The sequence below is a fragment of the Lissotriton vulgaris genome, chromosome 4_1 (assembly GCF_964263255.1).
Source record: "Lissotriton vulgaris chromosome 4_1, aLisVul1.2, whole genome shotgun sequence".
Taxonomy (NCBI): domain Eukaryota; kingdom Metazoa; phylum Chordata; class Amphibia; order Caudata; family Salamandridae; genus Lissotriton; species Lissotriton vulgaris.
The window spans coordinates 562,125,701-562,145,899 of NC_141691.1; positions in this window are offsets into that span (position 1 = coordinate 562,125,701).

Consider the following 20,199-nt stretch of genomic DNA (forward strand, 5'->3'; position numbering starts at 1 on the left):
TGATTACTGTACTATTGAAAGTTCGAATTAACGTCACCCATGGTACTTGCCCGCAAATGTATATCTAGATAATTTTTTTGTAAGTGGCCCTGTCGTATTTTAATTACAAAATGTACGTCCACCGATTCCGCAACTGTTAGACACCTTAGTTCTTGCAACCTAATGGCCCGCTCGTTACGTTCCTCTACAGTGTAAATGTCTCCTCATCATATACGATTTCAGTTTGCTCCGTGGCCGGCCCACGTGGTTATAGGCCCGTATTTGTATACTGACATTTTGACAATAAAGGTTTTTAAAACAAAACATGGTAGTAGTATTTACATTGGTAAAGTTTTTACTTTTAGTCACTGTTTTCGAATCAGTAAAAGGCAAGTGAAATAAAGCAGTCCAATTACATGACGGATAAAAGGTATAATACGTAGGAACGCAGTAAAGATAAATGGTCAAGGGCAGTTGTGTTTTCCACTCCTGCAACATAAAGTGATCGATAAGAATCTGATAATCAGGCGTATCGGCGACTAAGACAGCAGGCCAAGCCTCTTTTACTCAACGGCTCCGTCATGGGACGAAGAAACGCCCTTTTTCTCGAAAAAGGAATATATTTTACTTGCAGGACAGTTGTAAACTTTCCGGGAAAGTACATTAGCCTGGAACATTATAACATATATGTTTAAAAAAAAATAATGTTCGAAACCAATAAAAAGCGTAATTTTCAGGTCATATGACCAAGCTTTTCATCATTAAAATAACAAAAGTAAAATGAACCAATGAAAAGTTTTATTAACAAGTCACATGACCTGCTTACGTTACGCGCTGCGCGCCGCGCCCCGGATCACTTCCGGGTGCGCTAACGCGGCGTGTCATATAACGCATTACGCGACAACGTAGGTCAAGAATATAGTCAAAATGTCTCCACCAACCAGCGTTCGGAACACAACCCCTTTCAGCAGTCCAAAAAGTTCTGTTAAATGACAATAGAGGGGACAGGCAACAAGAACCATCAGTCAAAGATGGGAGGGCAAGTTCTTCTCTACCGGGTCATGTTGGGGCGCTACCGGAACTGATCGAATTGGTAGTCTACAGTGTTTCTGGATGTTTCAGACTGAAGCTGGCGTCAGCATGAGAGCACCACCATCTCGTAGCTCCGTCGTGGCCATTCCACGAGCAATCATGGCAGCCGCTCCCCACCTGAAGCCTGCGGGAGTCGGGGGCCCCCAAGACTTTTGTAGAATCTTCACGGCTGAGGGGACGCTTTCGAGAATGGGACTCAAGCCCTATCAGGGAAGCGTCCGAGTTCCAAGGTGTCCCAGGGCCATTTTAGTGGACCAGGCCCAAATCTGAAGAGCCGGCCGCCATTTTGAGAGTCCTGTGGCAGTCGCCTATCGTTGCATCGCAAGAGCGGGAGCAACTCAACTACATGGTGAGCGAGACGCTGTAGTCGCAAGAGCGGGCGGTAAACAGCTGAATGGCGGAAGAGGCACAGTGTAGCAAAAGCGGGCGGAATGGCAACTAAATAGGTAAAGGGGCGCCCCACTACAGCGTGTCTTCAGGTCAAACGGATTGTGGGACAAGGTCCAGAATAGAAGAGTCATCAAAAGGCAAAAAGTTCCGCCGGACCCCGGGAGCCGGCCGCCTATGTCGGGGGCGATCTCAGGCTACACCAGTGCTATAAGACTTGGGGAGGGGGTCGGAGCCAAGCGTCTTCTCCGAGTCCGTGCCATCACACCGCCCCTCGGGGGCCTCCGTCAAGCGGTTTAGGGAGGTACCATATCACATTGTTTTCAAATGCAGTCAGGTCCACAAACGACCCTCACTTACTTTGAGAATAGTGAAGCTGCAGTAGGTGCAAATAAGCTTCAGACAGTGTTACAAGCGCTGCTCAGAACTCTGAACTATGACACCCAACATCCAGAACTTATGCCATTTGAGAATGGCAGTGACATCGAAGCAACTCAGGGACCAAAACCATTAACGTACTTTCACGTATGAAAATCTTACTTGGGGAGGGGGCAGGAGCCAAGCGCCCCCTCCCAGTCCGTGCCAACTCACCGTATGTTTAAAATCTGAAGCCATCGTTCTACAAACTCAACCAACCTTGGATGGAAAAATCTAGAAGAATGTACAAACTGAAAACCAGTTTTGGTCTGCATAGCATCAGCAGCAACGCTTGCTATCAGAGTGCATGAGTTTCATGCTCGATCGATTGAGCTAGCCGGATCGGGCAACAAAAAGTATAAAATAGTTACGTAAATAGTTATATAATAAAATGTTTTACCCTGTTACTTTGCTGGTGTGTTGTATATATTTATAATATTTGCATAGAGTTTATCGTTATTTTGGGCGGGGTGGGTGGCGGAGCCGAGCTGTCTTGCAGCCATCATGGTGTCGAGCTCAGTTCATCTCACTATTTTCGTATTTCTCATGAAGGGTTGTCCCTAATGTTTCTATTTTAGCAAGGTCAAAAAGAGATCCAATTAGTGGCCTACTGATTTTGCTTGATTCCTTTTGTTTTTTTAAACAATTTTTCACTATCTGCAAAAACTAAACAGAGTATTGCGACTCTGTGCTTGTTTGTAAATAGAGAATGAACCAAAGAGAACCAATTCCAAAACAATAAATGCTTGGATAACAATCAATCAAATGGAGAGGGAAGCAGGCACGACGGATTACAACGGGGGCAAAGGCCTGTGTTACCTACTCTTCACTATTTGCAAAGAGAGAATACTCCTAAAAGAAAAGAGGAGGGGGAGGGGCAGCGTTAAAAGCACATCAGCGTGCATAAATACGAAAATGTTTTTACCTACCACGTACTTGACATTTGACAGCTTTTGATATTTGCTATTAAAAAACCAATGAAATTCACTGAAAAAACCATAGGTTATAGACCATATATAGTTAGGAATTAGCATTTACAAAACCTTGAAAATTCACTGAAAAAACCATAGGTTATAGACCATATATAGTTAGGAATTTGCATTTACAAAACCTTATTTTACTCACATAAAACCATTGAAATTCCATATATAGTTAGTTGCACTAACTATATATCGCGCACCCGCAATCCACTGCTGATGATGTCACATATTACATCATTCATGACATGGTCAGTGACATCACTGATGACATCACTGATGACAACACCCAGTGACTGTATGTTTCTGTAAAGTTAAAATATGTCTTACATATTGAAGAATGAGTGGATGTATAAGTGTCTGGATGAAGGATTTAGTAGGTGCATGACTGACTGTATGAGTGAGTAATTAAATGTGTCTCACTGAGTGCATGGGTAAGTGATTAAACTGTCTTAATTTGTGCATCATTATGTCTGTTGTTCTGTAAACTGCTGCATGTGTTAATCAGTAGCTATATGAGTAACTATATGGGTTATTGATTGATTGACGAAGTATTTGTATGGGAGACTGAGTGTGTGTGTGGCTGGCTGGGAGATGTGTGACTGTGCAGATCAATATGTTCTTGTATCAATGATTGTATAAGAGAGTAAGTATGTGTTAGTATATGTTTGAAAATGTAAGGTACTCTATGTTTAACTGTATTGATTAGAAAATGGAAGTGTGATTGATTCTTTACAGGACTGACTAGGCGTGTGAGTAACTCCATGGATGAGTGGCAGAGTGTGAGTGTCTATATTGGTGTATGAGTTCATATGATAGTGTTGTAAAGATGAGTGATTATATGTATGAATGATTGTATGAATGAGTGAATCTGTGTGTAGACTTAGGAATCAGTGAGTGTGTATGTAGTAACTAGTATTGGTGTGTCAATGGTTAAAAAAATTATATTCTGTATTTTACACTGGATGTAACAGAGGTTATATTAAAGTGTGAGGAGATGCATTGTATTGTCACATGAATGATATCATCAGTGATGTCATCAGTGATGTCATTTGAGATGTCATCAGTGATGTCATTTGAGATGTCATCAGTGATGTCATCAGTGATGTCATTTGAGATGTCATCAGTGATGTCATCAGTGATGTCACTGACCATGTCATGAATGATGTAATATTTGACATCATCAGCAGTGGATTGCGGGTGCGCGATATATAGTTAGTGCAACTAACTATATATGGAATTTCAATGGTTTTATGTAAGTAAAATAAGGTTTTGTAAATGCAAATTCCTAACTATATATGGTCTATAACCTATGGTTTTTTCAGTGAATTTTCAAGGTTTTATAAATGCTAATTCCTAACTATATATGGTCTATAACCTATGGTTTTTTCAGTGAATATATATATATATATATATATATATATATATAGCATCCAGACTCCCTCTTACTCAAGAAAGAGAGTGACACAGCTCCGGGGGAATAAGCAAAGATTTATTGATTTTCTTGCGCTCGCAGTAATGTCCCTGAACCGCTGGGCAGACGCGTTTCAGCCATCCATTGGCCTCATCAGTGCCCGTCTCAGCTGCCTTCTCGCTGTTTCAGGGGGTCCGTACCGGCGATGTTTAGGCTTGTGACCACTCTTGGTCATGTGATCACTGGCCCCACCTTTTACCTCACAAGTGTGAGACATCTTGCGCTCGGCTGCAGTCCCGCTGGATGCAGGGCGTTGAAGTCCTTCGTCAGAGCCCATATAGTGAAGGGATTTCTAAAACACCAGGTGGTGCTTCCAAAATTGTTTTGGCCGATGATTTCACGCCCTAGCAGCCGGATTTGCAGGTGAATCTTTCCTTTGTTCCCCTTAGCAGGCAAACACCGTGTTTGCCTCCTCTCTCCCCGTGTATGTAATAACCTCCAAGTGGAAATCCAACGCCGGGGGGACGACGCGTTCTAAACAATCCTCCGAAGATTGCAGGTAAAACGCGCAGCTCCAGACCGAGAGGGCGTGTCACAAAACCAGCACCTGCAAGCTGGTAAAACATAGCATCCAGACTCCCTCTTGCTCAAGAAAGAGAGTGACACAGCTCCGGGGGAATAAGCAAAGATTTATTGATTTTCTTGCGCTCGCAGTAATGTCCCTGAAACGCTGGGCAGACGCGTTTCAGCAATCCATTGGCCTCATCAGTGCCCGTCTCAGCTGCCTTCTCGCTGTTTCCGGGGGTCCGTACCGGCGATGTTTAAGCTTGTGACCACTCTTGGTCATGTGATCACTGGCCCCACCTTTTACCTCACAGGTGTGAGACATCTTGCGCTCAACTGCAGTCCCGCTGCATGCTGGGCGTTGAAGTCCTTCGTCAGAGCCCATACAGTGAAGGGATTTCTAAAACACCAGGTGGTGCTTCCAAAATTGTTTTGGCCGATGATTTAACGCCCTAGCAGCCGGATTTGCAGGTAAATCTGTCCTTTGTCCCCCTTATCAGGCAAACACCGCGTTTGCCTCCTCTCTCCCGGTGTATGTAATCACCTCCAAGTGGAAATCCAACGCTGGGGGGGCGACGCGTTCTAAACAATCCTCCAAAGATTGCAGGTAAAACGCTCAGCTCCAGACCGAGAGGGCGTGTCACAAAACCAGCACCTGCAAGCTGGTAAAACATAGCATCCAGACTCCCTCTTGCTCAAGAAAGAGAGTGACACAGCTCCGGGGGAATAAGCAAAGATTTATTGATTTTCTTGCGCTCGCAGTAATGTCCCTGAAACGCTGGGCAGACGCGTTTCAGCCATCCATTGGCCTCATCAGTGCCCGTCTCAACTGCCTTCTCGCTGTTTCCGGGGGTCTGTACCGGCGATGTTTAAGCTTGTGACCACTCTTGGTCATGTGATCACTGGCCCCACCTTTTACCTCACAGGTGTGAGACATCTTGCGCTCGACTGCAGTCCCGCTGCATGCTGGGCGTTGAAGTCCTTCGTCCGAGCCCATACAGTGAAGGGATTTCTAAAACACCAGGTGGTGCTTCCAAAATTGTTTTGGCCGATGATTTCACGCCCTAGCAGCCGGATTTGCAGGTAAATCTGTCCTTTGTCCCCCTTATCAGGCAAACACCGCATTTGCATCCTCTATCCCCGTGTATGTAATCACCTCCAAGTGGAAATCCAACGCCGGGGCGGGCGACGCATGTTCTAAACAATCCTCCAAAGATTGCAGGTAAAACGCGCAGCTCCAGACCGAGAGGGCGTGTCACAAAACCAGCACCTGCAAGCTGGTAAAACATAGCATCCAGACTCCCTCTTGCTCAAGAAAGAGAGTGACACAGCTCCAGGGGAATAAGCAAAGATTTATTGATTTTCTTGCGCTCGCAGTAATGTCCCTGAAACGCTGGGCAGACGCGTTTCAGCCATCCATTGGCCTCATCATGCCCATCTCAGCTGCCTTCTCGTTGTTTCCGGGGGTCCGTACCGGCGATGTTTAAGCTTGTGACCACTCTTGGACATGTGATCACTGGCCCTACCTTTTACCTCACAGGTGTGAGACATCTTGCGCTCAACTGCAGTCCCGCTGCATGCTGGGCGTTAAAGTCCTTCGTCAGAGCCCATACAGTGAAGGGATTTCTAAAACACCAGGTGGTGCTTCCAAAATAGTTTTGGCCGATGATTTCACGCCCTAGCAGCCGGATTTATATATATATATATATATGGAAGAAAAAGTTGCCATCTAGGTGGGAATGCACTTACAGGTAGGAATTAATGCCGACGCATGTGGCATGACGGCATGCTGCAAGCACCAGTAAATACCCACAGTGAATATACACAAGTGTAACACCTGAAGCAAAGCTTTCTGGGACTGGTGGTTTAGTAGAACCCAAGTGGGTCGCCACCGCCATTCACATGCAAAAAGTATTATAGCAGGGTTTCCGTTCTACCACAGAACTGTGCACAGAGATCTAGAACCTGGGTGAGTTAGGGTGACCCAAAACTCAACTTAGTTTCAGAAATCCCCTTACCAAGCTAGCTACAGTGTCTCATTGGTACTAATGACTTCCCAATGACTTAGACAATCCAGAACATGAACTTAGGGTACCTCAGGTATCGTGGAACACATGAACACTCTTTCGTTATATAATCATTACAAACCAAAACGGGGAGTCAAAGAACACACCTGCAAGTTTGAAATGTTTATTTTTCAATGCAAGGTTCTCAAACGCAGTATCTTATATAATATCAACATTCATATTATAAAAATCAGAGTTATCAGCATAGTCACTAGTCCATAATAAGCGAACGGTGATAGCATATTATAATGCAAAATCTATAGAAATTCTGTATCACCTATATTTCGCGCACCCTATTTAGCATACTATATTATATCTAAGAAGGTCTCATTTGGGTTTTTAGCAGGGCGGGCCCATACCTCTAATGGTCAGTAGGAGCAGATCACATCAACAGCTACCAGCTCTCTGCATGCGAAGCATCAAGTGTGTTGATTCATTCCCTGTAACTCTATCTTAAACCCGCGTAGAGCCCAATGTTGGCAGCAACATTATTTGTGTTATGTCTAATGTGGTGCGAGGATCAGGCCTTCAGCAACCTTGTGTTAGGTTATTCTTAGAGGGTGCAGTTCTCAGTGTGCAGACAGTTGTACCAAGTGTACCAAGCACAACTGATATCAGAGCAATAACATATTATTCTCAAATAAATCACATCTTTCGTCTAGGTTGAAAGCTACAATAACAATTAGGTGTCGTGTGCAAACTGAAGCCGAAGGAAAATATGGTCTTTAAACATTTAATAAACTCATGCTAACTTAACACAATATATAGAAACGCAGTAACCATATGACACCCCCCCAATGATCTGAGGACGGTCTAAAAAGGAAAAAAACAAGCCAATACTCTAAGAAAGGCAAAACATGAAAGCAGAGTTCAACAATATTGAGCCAAGCTAAATGTATGTAAATGTATATAAAAATCAAATGTATGAATGCCTATAGTGGCTACACAAAAATAGAAAAAAACTTGAACTTGAGGCCATTTATAAATCATAGGCCCAGATCATATAAAAGTCGAATGTTCGTAACAGAAAAGGGCACCATTCAGCATTACTAAAAAGTCACGTGCCATAATATTGAAAGTCTCCAAAGCCACTCATGGGATAGAGTGGCTTTGGAGAATATGCAAAATAGGTAGCCACAGCTTCCAACATGAAATCACTGTCATCATCCGAAAACAGTTCAGCCATCCAATTAAGCAATGGGAAAGAACATACGTGCTCCTCCAGCACCGAATCCTCTAGCAACATCAGAGGACAACTCAGTGGGTTCTCGAGAACGCTATGTGCCAGAAAGTCGTGCGCCGCTGCGGATATGTCCCATTGACCCATTAGTCCATGCATCGCTGCCACGGCCATAACCCTTTCGCCAGAACAAACCAACTCGTGAGCAACTACGGGGCTCATCAGCTGATCAAAATCGACGTCAGGAGAAGTCGTCAAGCAGAGACACAAATCAATGGCCCAGTTGAAATCACAGCTCAGGCAATGAAACACAGGCTGGACACATGTGAAATAGGAAAATCGAAACGATAATCCAAAAGCCGTGCTTAAAGTCGCAAGCGGTAAGTAGCCATAGTAATCAAGCATCCGGTTGCGAAACAGTGTCAGAAGGGGCAAAATATCACCAAAACGCCTGCAGCCAAAGCCAGCAAAACAGGGAATCCGCCAAACAAACTTGCGAATATAGAATGAAAGAACGCAGGGATAATACCAAAAACGTTTTCAAACGTAGTCACGAGACCACTGCTAACCAATTTAAAAAAATGTGCAAGTCCAGACGTGGAGGAGGCATTAAAGATTTGATGAACCAGCTCGCAGAAATGAAACAGCAAGTCAGTATTTAAAAGTGCCTGCACCTCTGTGCGTTTGTTAGCTATGTGAAGGACATAAGTTTCACGGGCCGAGCTCAGGGCCACTTCTTTTTGAGACAAAAGGGCTCTTATTCGGCTCAAACCGTTGAACTCCGCTCTCAAGGTTGGGATGCGCGGCCAGATGGAAACATCTGAATTCCCATGCGTGGGTGGATATAACACATTCTTGCAACACACCACACGTTCTGATACAGTAACCACATAGGCGATACCGACCATTAACCCACAACACTCCTCGTTATTCAAAAGTAAATAACTACCGTTAGTCAATAAAGTGAATGTGGGAACTATTGCAGGAACCGGTGTGCCTTTTAAAACACACGCTAAATTAGGCCGGTCCTGATTACAAGAACCATGCAACTGAATGTGTCTGCATATCAGTGAACGGTCAGGCGACTGTGTGCATTCTTCACCATTCAGATTCACTTCCTTCCCTTCCTTCAGACATCTGTATGTGTATGGTAAAGACCATGTCTCATGCAGAAAAGCATTGCCCAGTGGTTCATATTGCCCTATAGCAATATATCGCATACAATTTGTAAATTTATACAGAGCAAATGGTAAAGTAATAACACCATGGATAAGCCATGTAGCAGCAGCTGCCTCAGCAACAGAAAAAGGCAAAGATTCTAATTTTTCAATGTGTAACATAGAAAATGATGCATCTCGCATTGAAAGCATGCGCTGCTTGTCAGTCAAATTAAATGGGGCAAATAGTGATGAGGCGTTCATGTAACTCCAAGGCACTCGACCAGCCTTCAGAGTCTGTAGTGTCCATGCAAACTGCATAACAGAACGCAATTGATTTTGACCATGATATAACACGGACACTTCATCTTGCACAATGTCAACAACAGAAGAGACAATATTGTTCAACATGTAGATTTGGGAAGAAAGCGTGTTAATACTGTTGTCGACAACCGCAAGTATTTTTCGAAATTTGCTTGATCAATTGCCCTTAGGCGCTTAGCAGCCTCAATTTGAGAAACTTTCCAAATTTCATTGTAAACAGCATAAATCCACCGTTTAGATCTACCCTTAGCCGGGCCTTTTATAAAATCATTTAAATCCACATTTTCAGTTAACTGAGACAGATGTAGTTTAACTGCAGCTAACGTGGAATGTTGTAACCAATTCTGACACAGTTTCCTCACAGAGTAAGTGGTGACAGTATAATCAGTTTCAAAACGGGGATCTGGTCTTACTTGTGTGAACCCTTTAGCCAACCCAAGAAAGCGACGTTGGCAAGAATCAGCACTCCTTTGCCACAACAGCCAACCCTTTGGATCCAAACTGGATACATTAAAGGACGAATTGTGTATTAGAGACTGTATCTCACGAATTGACAATTCAGAAAAATTACCCCAACCTGAATATTCTTCTAATTCGGGGATAATTGGTGTATTTAATTTTTTAGAAGTAGCCAATCCAAAGCATGTTGTTTGGGAAATAGTAGAATTTAGAAACAACATGTGATTCGGGATGAGACATGCACGGTGCAAAGCCTCAGTGCCTTGTACCTGCCAATCTTTGGTACCCCAAACCGATTTAAGGTCAATTATTCCCTTCCAGAACTCGTAGCCATCTACAGCCAACTTGTCTAGAAAGGACTTCGAATACAGCAACTTTGTATCGGTAAGTCTAACTTTGGACATGGACTTTTCTGTCATTCTGAAGTAAAATGACTCAGGATTTGATTGATTGAAATCTGTAAAATAACTGTATTTTTTCAGAAATGTACTGGAGCTTCCTATTAAAGGAGCTGGGCAGTGCTCCCACTGCGTGTAATTCACAGCAACCCTCCTGGAATTCGTCTTATGGAGAAAATGATTACCATAATGTTGGAAGCAAAACAAATCACCATAATTAATAGAATCTAAATATAAGTCTTCAGCATCAAAAGCCGCATAGTATTTTAAATCAGAGAATAATGCTTCTACGGCCTGAATATCCCAATCATCAGAACGTATATTTTGTTTAATCACATCCCCCATGTTTACTCTAAGCACATTTGGAACATTAATCACTTCAGTGGGGCCATGTATTTGAAATCTAACCGCATCCCACACAATCCCATCAAGGACAGGCCAAGCAGTAATGTTGACTGTATTCAATTCTCGTTTCAGTCTGTGTGCTGAATGTGAGGAGGAAAGAGGGGCCAATGTTCCATTAAGGTACCGAATTCCTGTTCTTTCTTTGACATAATGACCATCGATCAGGCCGAAAAAATAAAACACAAAAACAATTGACATAAAAAGATAAAATGAAAATAGAATCAACCAAATGTATGTCCAAGGGGTAAATAAAAAATGTTTTTTTAACAACGTGGCATATTTCGCAATAGTTGAGGGTTTCTTTCAAAGTTCCGAAACAGAGTCAAAAGAGAATCTGGACTGGTCGGCCAAACGAATCTGCAAATCAGGCATCGATAAATCAGCAGGGTAGGTATAGTTCAGCTCATCAATGTTAGTAACAGGAATAGTATTTAATAAAGGACTGGAAATAGCAGGCATCTCGAGGGACACCTCCGGTTCTGCACCAGAAGTAATAGCCAGCACAGAATGCCTCACCATGGTAGGACAGGAAACAGCCGGTGTCATGCTATGAAGAATCGGCCACCCTGTGTGTCTTGACATTGTCAATAGAAATAAATCTGTTTTCCTTACGACCTGGAAGTGGTGGTCAAATGACTGTTCTTGTGCCCTTCACTCCAAGAACTCGAACCGGTGCACGATATGAGGGACCAAACTCTTTCTTGTTATCGATCTTCTCTCGAACCAGTTCTACAACTTGGGGTAGCCAGCCAACTACCGGGATCTGCAACGCATCATCCGATGTGGAGGGCAAATGTTCCTTAGCTAGACTGTCTCTGGTCTTTTGTAGATCCTGTAAAACATTGCAATGTTCATCTACGTCAAAGGCCGTGGACTGGGCCTTGCAGTCTAGACCGTCGAGGTCAAGTACATACATCTTGATACCAAAGAGCATTTCATACGGGGTCCGCCCACCCAGAGACCTTCTAGGGAGATTATTAAGCGCACGCTGCACGCCATTGAGGTGTGCTAACCAGTTTCTGCCAGTGTCTATAACTCGGGCTGTCAAACATTGCTTTAAGTCACGGTTCATTCGTTCCACTACACTGTTACCCTCGGGTCTGTACGGACTCGAAAACTTGACTTGGACCCCCAACGAAACCATAGCATCCTTATACGCCTTAGAGGCGAAAGCCGGACCCTGATCCGAATGGAAGGTACCACAGGCAAAAATCCCTATAAAGACTCGCAAATCCTTGATGACAGTCCGTGAATCAGCGCTCCGATGTGGCCATACCCACACAAAGCGTGTGCATGAATCAACTGCTACCAAGATGTACTTGTATGCAGTATCAGAAGAAAATGGACCGCAGTGATCCAAATAAACGCATCCAAGCGGTTTATTAGAGATGTACAACTGTGTCTGAGGCGGACGCGCAGCAGTTGAAGGTTTAATCTGCTGGCAAATGTCACATTGAAGGACATAATCGCACGTCTGTTTGTACAGTCCCCGCCACCAGAACCTTTGTTGTAGCTGAGTTATAGTGGCTGAGACGCCCGCATGCGCAGACGCCACACCTTCATGAGCTGCTGTAATCAAAGCAGCCCTGCGATCCGTGTTGGGAACTAGACGTTCGCCAACATCAGGAATTTTCACATAAGGAACCTTATCGGGACTTAAGTGGTATGTGTATTTAGAAAGGAACCCCGCAGGATATTTACCTCCCTTCTCGGTGGCAGCCACAGCTGCCAAGATGTCATCATCTATCTTGCTTTTGGACCTTGTGACTGCTACAACTAAGTATTTCGATACCGCTGACTTCGCTGCTTCATCACCAAGCGAATTACCAACAGCGTGGACCCCCACGCGCTGATGACCGAGAGTATGAATCACAAACACGAGTGGCAACTTCTCTTTAAGTTCTGCCACTCGGACCCAGATCATTTTATGTTTTATTGTGCTACCTTTGGAATCACGAAATTCATTCTGAATCCAAAAGAACAAGTTTTCATTGTAAGACTGGACACAGTAGTAAGAGTCACTTACTTTCAAAGTCGTCACACTAGGATCTGCGTACTCCAATGCAAGCATCAGAGCACGAAGCTCTGCTAAATGTGCGGTGCAGTCCCCAAGTGTCTGCGTGTGCATGACACTGGACTTGAACTCATCGTTCACCATGGCACCGACCACAATGGCGCATGCGGAAATGTAGGCATGTTTAGAGCCATGCGCAACCTGCGCCGAACCATCAGTGTAAATGATGCAATGGAAATCCTCCAACGGCCGCATTGCTAAAGGAGTAGGATGAACAAATTCATACTGTAAATACTCCTGCGACCGTAAAGTGGCGTCAAAAATAAACGTGACATCCTGGGATGTCAAGGATGCAGCCCACTGAATCCACCTAGAGTGCAAAGCTTTGGAATTAGGTACACTGGCTTTCGTAACTGCCTCCAAGGCAGGACACAGGGTAACAACCAACATGCGTTTTCCTTGTGACAGGGCACGTTCTTTAAGAATTGCCATCTGCACAGCCGTTAAAACTTTCTACACAGTGGAAAAACGCAGTTCAGCCGAAGTGTACAAGTGTGACTTGTAAGCAATAGGTACTGTATCCCCTTCATTAAAAGTCAGGTACGTGAAACCCACCGCCCCAGGGATAATTCTTATCACCAGGTTGATCTGGTTATCACGAGTCTGTAAGTATTCAGAAGCGAGCAAATCAGCCTGCAAAGACTGCAGAATGGCTGAATGCTCAGGCAGCCTGCATGATTTGGAAAAAGATGGTTGTATCAAAGCATACAAAGGCTTGATACGCTGGGCATATTCCAGAATGTAAGTCCTCCCGAAATTCAAAAAACCCAGCAAAGATTGTAATTTTTTCAGTGTTGTCGGAGAGCGCAACTGTGCGCATTTCTCCAGGAAGTGAGGTGCCAACCTCTTTCCCTCGTTGTTTAGCTCGTAGCCTAGAAACAACACTGTGTACTCTGCAATGTGCGACTTTACAAAGTTAAACTTGTAACCTATGTCTGCAAAGTTACAAATTATGCTATTTACTCGACACAGATGCTCCCAAAGATTGTCGTCTGTGAGATAAATGTCATCCACATACGAACAAGCAAATGTGTCGAAGCCCTCCAAAAGAGAGACTATGCGGACGGAGAATACTCCAGGACTATTCTTATAGCCCATTGGGAGACGCCGAAACATTTTTTGCACACCGCCGCATGTAAAGCTGATCCATTGGGAACTTAGACCGTCTAATCTATGGGCATAAAAACCATTGGAAATGTCAAGCGTAGTTTTGAACCGTTTACGCTCAAGACTATTCACTAACGCAGAGCCATGAGTATTCTGTACTGTGCAGTTACGACAATGCGAGTTCAAATGCCTATAATCCAAAACCAAACGATATGAGCCATCTGGCTTGTTTAAAGTAAAAAGGGGGTTATTCATCGGTGACACACACGTTTCAATTACACCTTGATATTCCAATTGTTCAAGGATAGCCGCGACTGAAGCTTTGGCTTCACGCCGTATGGGATATTGAGGTTGAGGCTGCGGCTGAGACCGTAAAGGAATCTCGTGGCTTGGAGACAATTTATCCCAGCCACACTGATTGCGGTACACAGCCGGCACACGCGCCAGAGCCCACTCTTCTGCAAAATGCAGTGCTTCCACTCTCGATACAGTGTACGCGAAACTGGGGAGGATCACTTCCTCCCCTCGCGGAGCTGCGAGAACAAAAGTTGGGGGCCAGTCAGCCTCTGAAAGCAAAATGTCATATGTAGACGAAAGATTTTCCCAAAATACCCCTTTTACAGTTCGCTGCATGTCACCTTCTATTAACAGGACAATTTCAAAAAGACGTTCAGGGGGAGCAACATGCGTATCAGCAGTTTCAATTACAACATAAGTGTCAGTCGCTGTCACCTTCAACAGTGGAAGGAGGGCCTCTCTCACTATGGTAATCTCTGCCGCGCTGTCCAGCAAGGTCAGAGCCCACGTCAGATTCCGAAGCCTCGTTCTCACCAACTGGGGCATATCGATGCGCTGTCAGGGCGGCGACTTTCTTCATGGCAAACTGTGGTCTCTTGGGCGTAGCGCCGTCCTGCTGATCTCCACCTTTACGCGGGCAGGGCTGACCACGTCCTTGCTGGCCACCCCGGCCTCTGCCGCCCCCTCCACCACCGGTAGACGGAGCCGATGAGTCCTGAAAGGAACGAGGAGAGCGTTGGTCAGAAGCCTGAAACCTTTCAGGTGATTTAATCATCGCGCGATCGCGCAAATCATAAACTCGATCCGACTGCACAGGCAACAGAGACGCAGGAGCAGAAACCTGTGTTTGTTGTTGTTGTTGCTTACCCTGATTCTGCTTTTTAGGCCAATTCTGTTTCTTGGACTTTTGTTGACCACTACTTTCCGAAGACTGACCCTGGGGCTGCTTTTTCTCTTTATCAGGAAAAGCCTTAAGACCCTTTGCATTCCGGCCAACCGTTTTATAAGCCGCCACTAATATCCTTGCCAACTGACGGGGTTTCTCGGCCTCGGGAATTAACGCCAAAGCGTTAGCCACCTGAAAGTTCGCTGCATCCCCCTTGACATTTGCAAGGATCAGATCGCAAACTACTTCAAAGGTGCCACACAGGCGCATACCCAACTCAACCGCCGACTCCGGTCCGTGGTCATCTTGAACACGTTTAAGGACCGCACCCAGATTGGTCACAGACAGGGTGCCATAGCACCTCGAATAGACCGCTGCAAAAGTCTTACCCCAGGTCTCACAGTCAACAAGTTCAGGTGCCAAATCTTTCGGTAAACTAAGCGTAAGAATCCTGTGTTTGTCACCAGGATTCGTATTAGGAAACACAGCTTCCAGCTGGCTGAATTTCTCTGCAAGCCAGAACGGAAAATCATCCTTGTCCTGAGGCTTTTTGCCCATCACGGAATTCACCATGACAGGATTGATTTTCAAACCAGCCTGTTCTGCACGAAGCTGCGCACCCCTAGGGGCCGCGTCCTGAACATTACGGCTTGTGTAATGAACAAGCGCTCTAATCACTGCCACTGCGACTTCATGAAGCCGCCGCAGATCAGCCACGACACAAGTGGCGCGATTAGGGTGAGGAGTGAATCCAGCCAAAGCGGGCCAATTTGTGCCCGGAATGGACAAAGGACCTAACCTCGGAGCAGTTAAAGCGTGTGGTAGGGCGCCACCAAACCAAACTCCATGCTGCCAAGCATCAATAGGAACCTCCAGTGCCCTGTACGGAGCATACGCAGCCGGTACAGCTGAAGCAGTGTATGAATGGAACACTCCAGAATTAGCGTCCACTGCCGGAAATGTCACCCACGAATAAAACAGTTCGTACGGGTAAGCATGTTCCGCACTCACCACCAGAACCACAGCCAAGCCTTCCACAGGGACATTAAAAGCCCGCTGGTGATCACGCACCGCAATGCGACTATGCTGCGGGATGTCCACGGCTTGTGCCATGGTACATGGAACTCGAAAAAACAAAGAACACTTTGTAGCACAACTGGGTAGTAATTCAAAGAAACCGTTTCAAATAAATTCAAGCTTGAAAAAGACCTATTTCAAAAATAGGTAGGTTGTCCGACACCACCGTTTTCCGGAAACGGGAATGAAGGGGTTTAGGTTGAATGATATACTACTCGAGTGTCATGATATAAGGCCAACAACGTATGGGCGCCATGTAGCAGGGTTTCTGTTCTCCCACAGAACTGTGCACAGAGATCTAGAACCTGGGTGAGTTAGGGTGACCCAAAACTCAACTTAGTTTCAGAAATCCCCTTACCAAGCTAGCTACAGTGTCTCATTGGTACTAATGACTTCCCAATGACTTAGACAATCCAGAACATGAACTTAGGGTACCTCAGGTATCGTGGAACACATGAACACTCTTTCGTTATATAATCATTACAAACCAAAACGGGGAGTCAAAGAACATACCTGCAAGTTTGAAATGTTTATTTTTCAATGCAAGGTTCTCAAACGCAGTATCTTATATAATATCAACATTCATATTATAAAAATCAGAGTTATCAGCATAGTCACTAGTCCATAATAAGCGAACGGTGATAGCATATTATAATGCAAAATCTATAGAAATTCTGTATCACCTATATTTCGCGCACCCTATTTAGCATACCATATTATATCTAAGAAGGTCTCTTTTGGGTTTTTAGCAGGGCGGGCCCATACCTCTAATGGTCAGTAGGAGCAGATCACATCAACAGCTACCAGCTCTCTGCATGCGAAGCATCAAGTGTGCTGATTTATTCCCTGTAACTCTATCTTAAACCCGCGTAGAGCCCAATGTTGGCAGCAACATTATTTGTGTTATGTCTAATGTGGTGCGAGGATCAGGCCTTCAGCAACCTTGTGTTAGGTTATTCTTAGAGGGTGCAGTTCTCAGTGTGCAGACAGTTGTACCAAGTGTACCAAGCACAACTGATATCAGAGCAATAACATATTATTCTCAACTAAATCACATCTTTCGTCTAGGTTGAAAGCTACAATAAGAATTAGGTGTCGTGTGGAAACTGAAGCCGAAGGAAAATATGGTGTTTAAACATTTAATAAACTCATGCTAACTTAACACAATATATAGAAAAGCAGTAACCATATGACAGTATTAAAAGGATTGCCAATGTCCCCGCAAGCACCCCGCAAGTAAAAGGCACCTCCTGTACCACAGTAAGCTGCCCAAATAAGGTAGCTGTGGACCCGCAGTTTGTCCGTGGTAGTGCAAACCCGCGACCGGGCCGGCCGCTAACAAATGGAAGAAAAAGTTGCCACCTAGGTGGGAATGCACTTACAGGTAGGAATTAATGCCAACGCAAGGGCGCGAGCTGCGAACAAAGTCCTTTTCCTGCCAGAGGTGTTTCGGGCCAACGCCCTCTTCAGTGGCAGACCATGTGACATGACGGCAAGCTGCAAGCACCAGTAAATACCCACAGTGATTATACACAGGTATAACACCTGAAGCAAAGCTTTATGGGACTGGTGGTTTAGTAGAACCCAAGGGGGTCGCCGCCGCCATTCACATGCAAAAAGTATTAAAAGGATTGCCAATGTCCCCGCAAGCACCCCGCAAGTAAAAGGCACCTCCCGTACCACAGTAAGCTGCCCAAATAAGGTAGCTGTGGACCCGCAGTTTGTCCGCGGTAGTGCAAACCCGCGACCGGGCCGGCTGCTAACAAATGGAAGAAAAAGTTGCCACCTAGGTGGGAATGCACTTACAGGTAGGAATTAATGCCAATGCAAGGGTGCAAGCTGCGAACAAAGTCCTTTTCCTGCCAGACGGGTTTCGGGCCAACGCCCTCTTCAGTGGCAACTTTTTCTCCCATATATATATATATATATATATATATATATATATATATATATATTACCTACTGGCGGTCGCCAGTAGGTATATATAGTTAGGATTTTTTCCCTATGGGATTTCTGAAAATTCTATGCCTAATAACTTTGGCGTTTGTGGACGGAATTGGCTGAAATTTTCAGGAAAATGGCACATTGTGTTTCTGAGCAGCCCTTGAAAATTTGGGGGGGTTTTGTGGAGGGGGGGCCGAGAAAAAAGGGGGGTCCCAAAACGCGTTTTTTCCATGTTAATTTCCATAGGGCGGTTGGACTCACTTTTAGCCCGAACGGCTGAATGGATTTGCACGAAACTTGGCAAAATTGTAGGGACTGTTAGCCCGATGTGCCTTTGCTAGGTCTCAATATATGTGCTTCAGTGGATTTTGAGAAATTAACGTTTAAATCAAGATATATATCTGTAACAGCGCTCCGGGCAGCGATCCGGTTAGCGAACCTTTCGCGTATCGGAACTTTGCGATGCGAAGCTGATTGGCCCTCCGGTGTCTGTCAACATTCTAAACAGTCCGGAGCGGCCGCCATCTTGTCTCTCGGTAGGATCGAGAGACAAGAGGAGGCCAAAACAAAGGGGGAAATTACCATAAGGGGGCATAGTAGATCCTCGTTGACCCCCTAGGTTTTATGTGGAGGTTTTAAAAGGGCCTAGGAGGGTCCCAAAAAAAAAATTTTTTTTTGCGTGGTAAGCGCCAAGTTTGCGAACCGGAAAGCGTTCTGGGCAGCGAACTTTAAGGATAAAAGAATGATAGACTTTTCTAATACTGTATGTTAATTATTTGTTGTTTTTGTTCGTTATTTTATTTATTTATTTATTTTGATTTAAAAAAAAAATATTTATTATTTTCATAGTTCATTAAAACTTCCAGCATTATATTATCTGGTATCTCGTCAAACATGGATGTTTCTGTCTCTTGTAAGGTTTGAATAAATTGTTCGTCAAAAGATTGATCCATAAAATCTTCATCCACATTTTCTTCAGTTACAATGTCTTCGGATGTAATCTCGAAGGAAACATTAGTTTTTTCTTGCTCCCCTTCCATTTTTTTGCTGTAAATTGCATAAAAAAAATAATTAAATTAGAAGAGTTAGGGCACTGTTGGGTTTAAGTTCAGACAGGTACTTCTGTTTTTTTAACAGTGAACTTAAAGTAAGTAAATTCATAATTATAGCAGAGAAGTGTAAGTCAATCAATAAATATAACAGAGGAGTCTATCTGTATCTATAACTATAGCAGGGGGACAGTAAATAATTATCAAAAACGTTTTTACAAATTAATTTAAAGTGCCACTTACAAATTATCAATTTAATTTACAGGGAGGTGAAAAGGCTCTTGAAATGTAGTTCAGGAAGTAGTAGTCAAAATGGCTGTGTTTCCTTCTCTTCCATTATATATATTCAGGTACATAACCAATCAAATGTCAGGAAAAAAAATCGAAAATGAAAGTAACATTTTCATTGGTTGTCAATTCCAACACTTCAGATGTGTTTTGTGAAGTAATTTACCTCACGGTACTTAGAGAGGTCTACAGGCTTAATGGCTAAATGGAATTTCAATCAAATTTGTGAAAATGAAAGGGATTGTTATGTAGTATGAGCTAATCTATATTTGGTGAGAGTGTCTCTAGTCGTTTTTCTGTAAATTACTTTCCCACCTTTTTTTAGGACCGCTTTCCGGAAAGCGGCCCGGTTAGCGAACCTTAAGCGTCACGGGAGTCCACCATTTTGTGTTTCGGTCGCATTAAGATACAAGATGGAGGGCAAATAATGTTTAGAATGGGTAGAAGGGGTCATGGTAGACTTATCTTGACCCCCTAGGTTTTCTGAGGGTGGCTGAGGAGGCTTATATGTGCGGAAAAAAATTTTTTTAAAAAAAAATCCGCGAGGTTAGCTTTCGGTTAGCGAACCGGGTAGCGCTCCGGGGAGCGTATTTTGTGGAAAATTAGTGAAAAAAGTTAGAGAAAAATAATAATTGTGAGTGATCAGATGTAGGGTAGC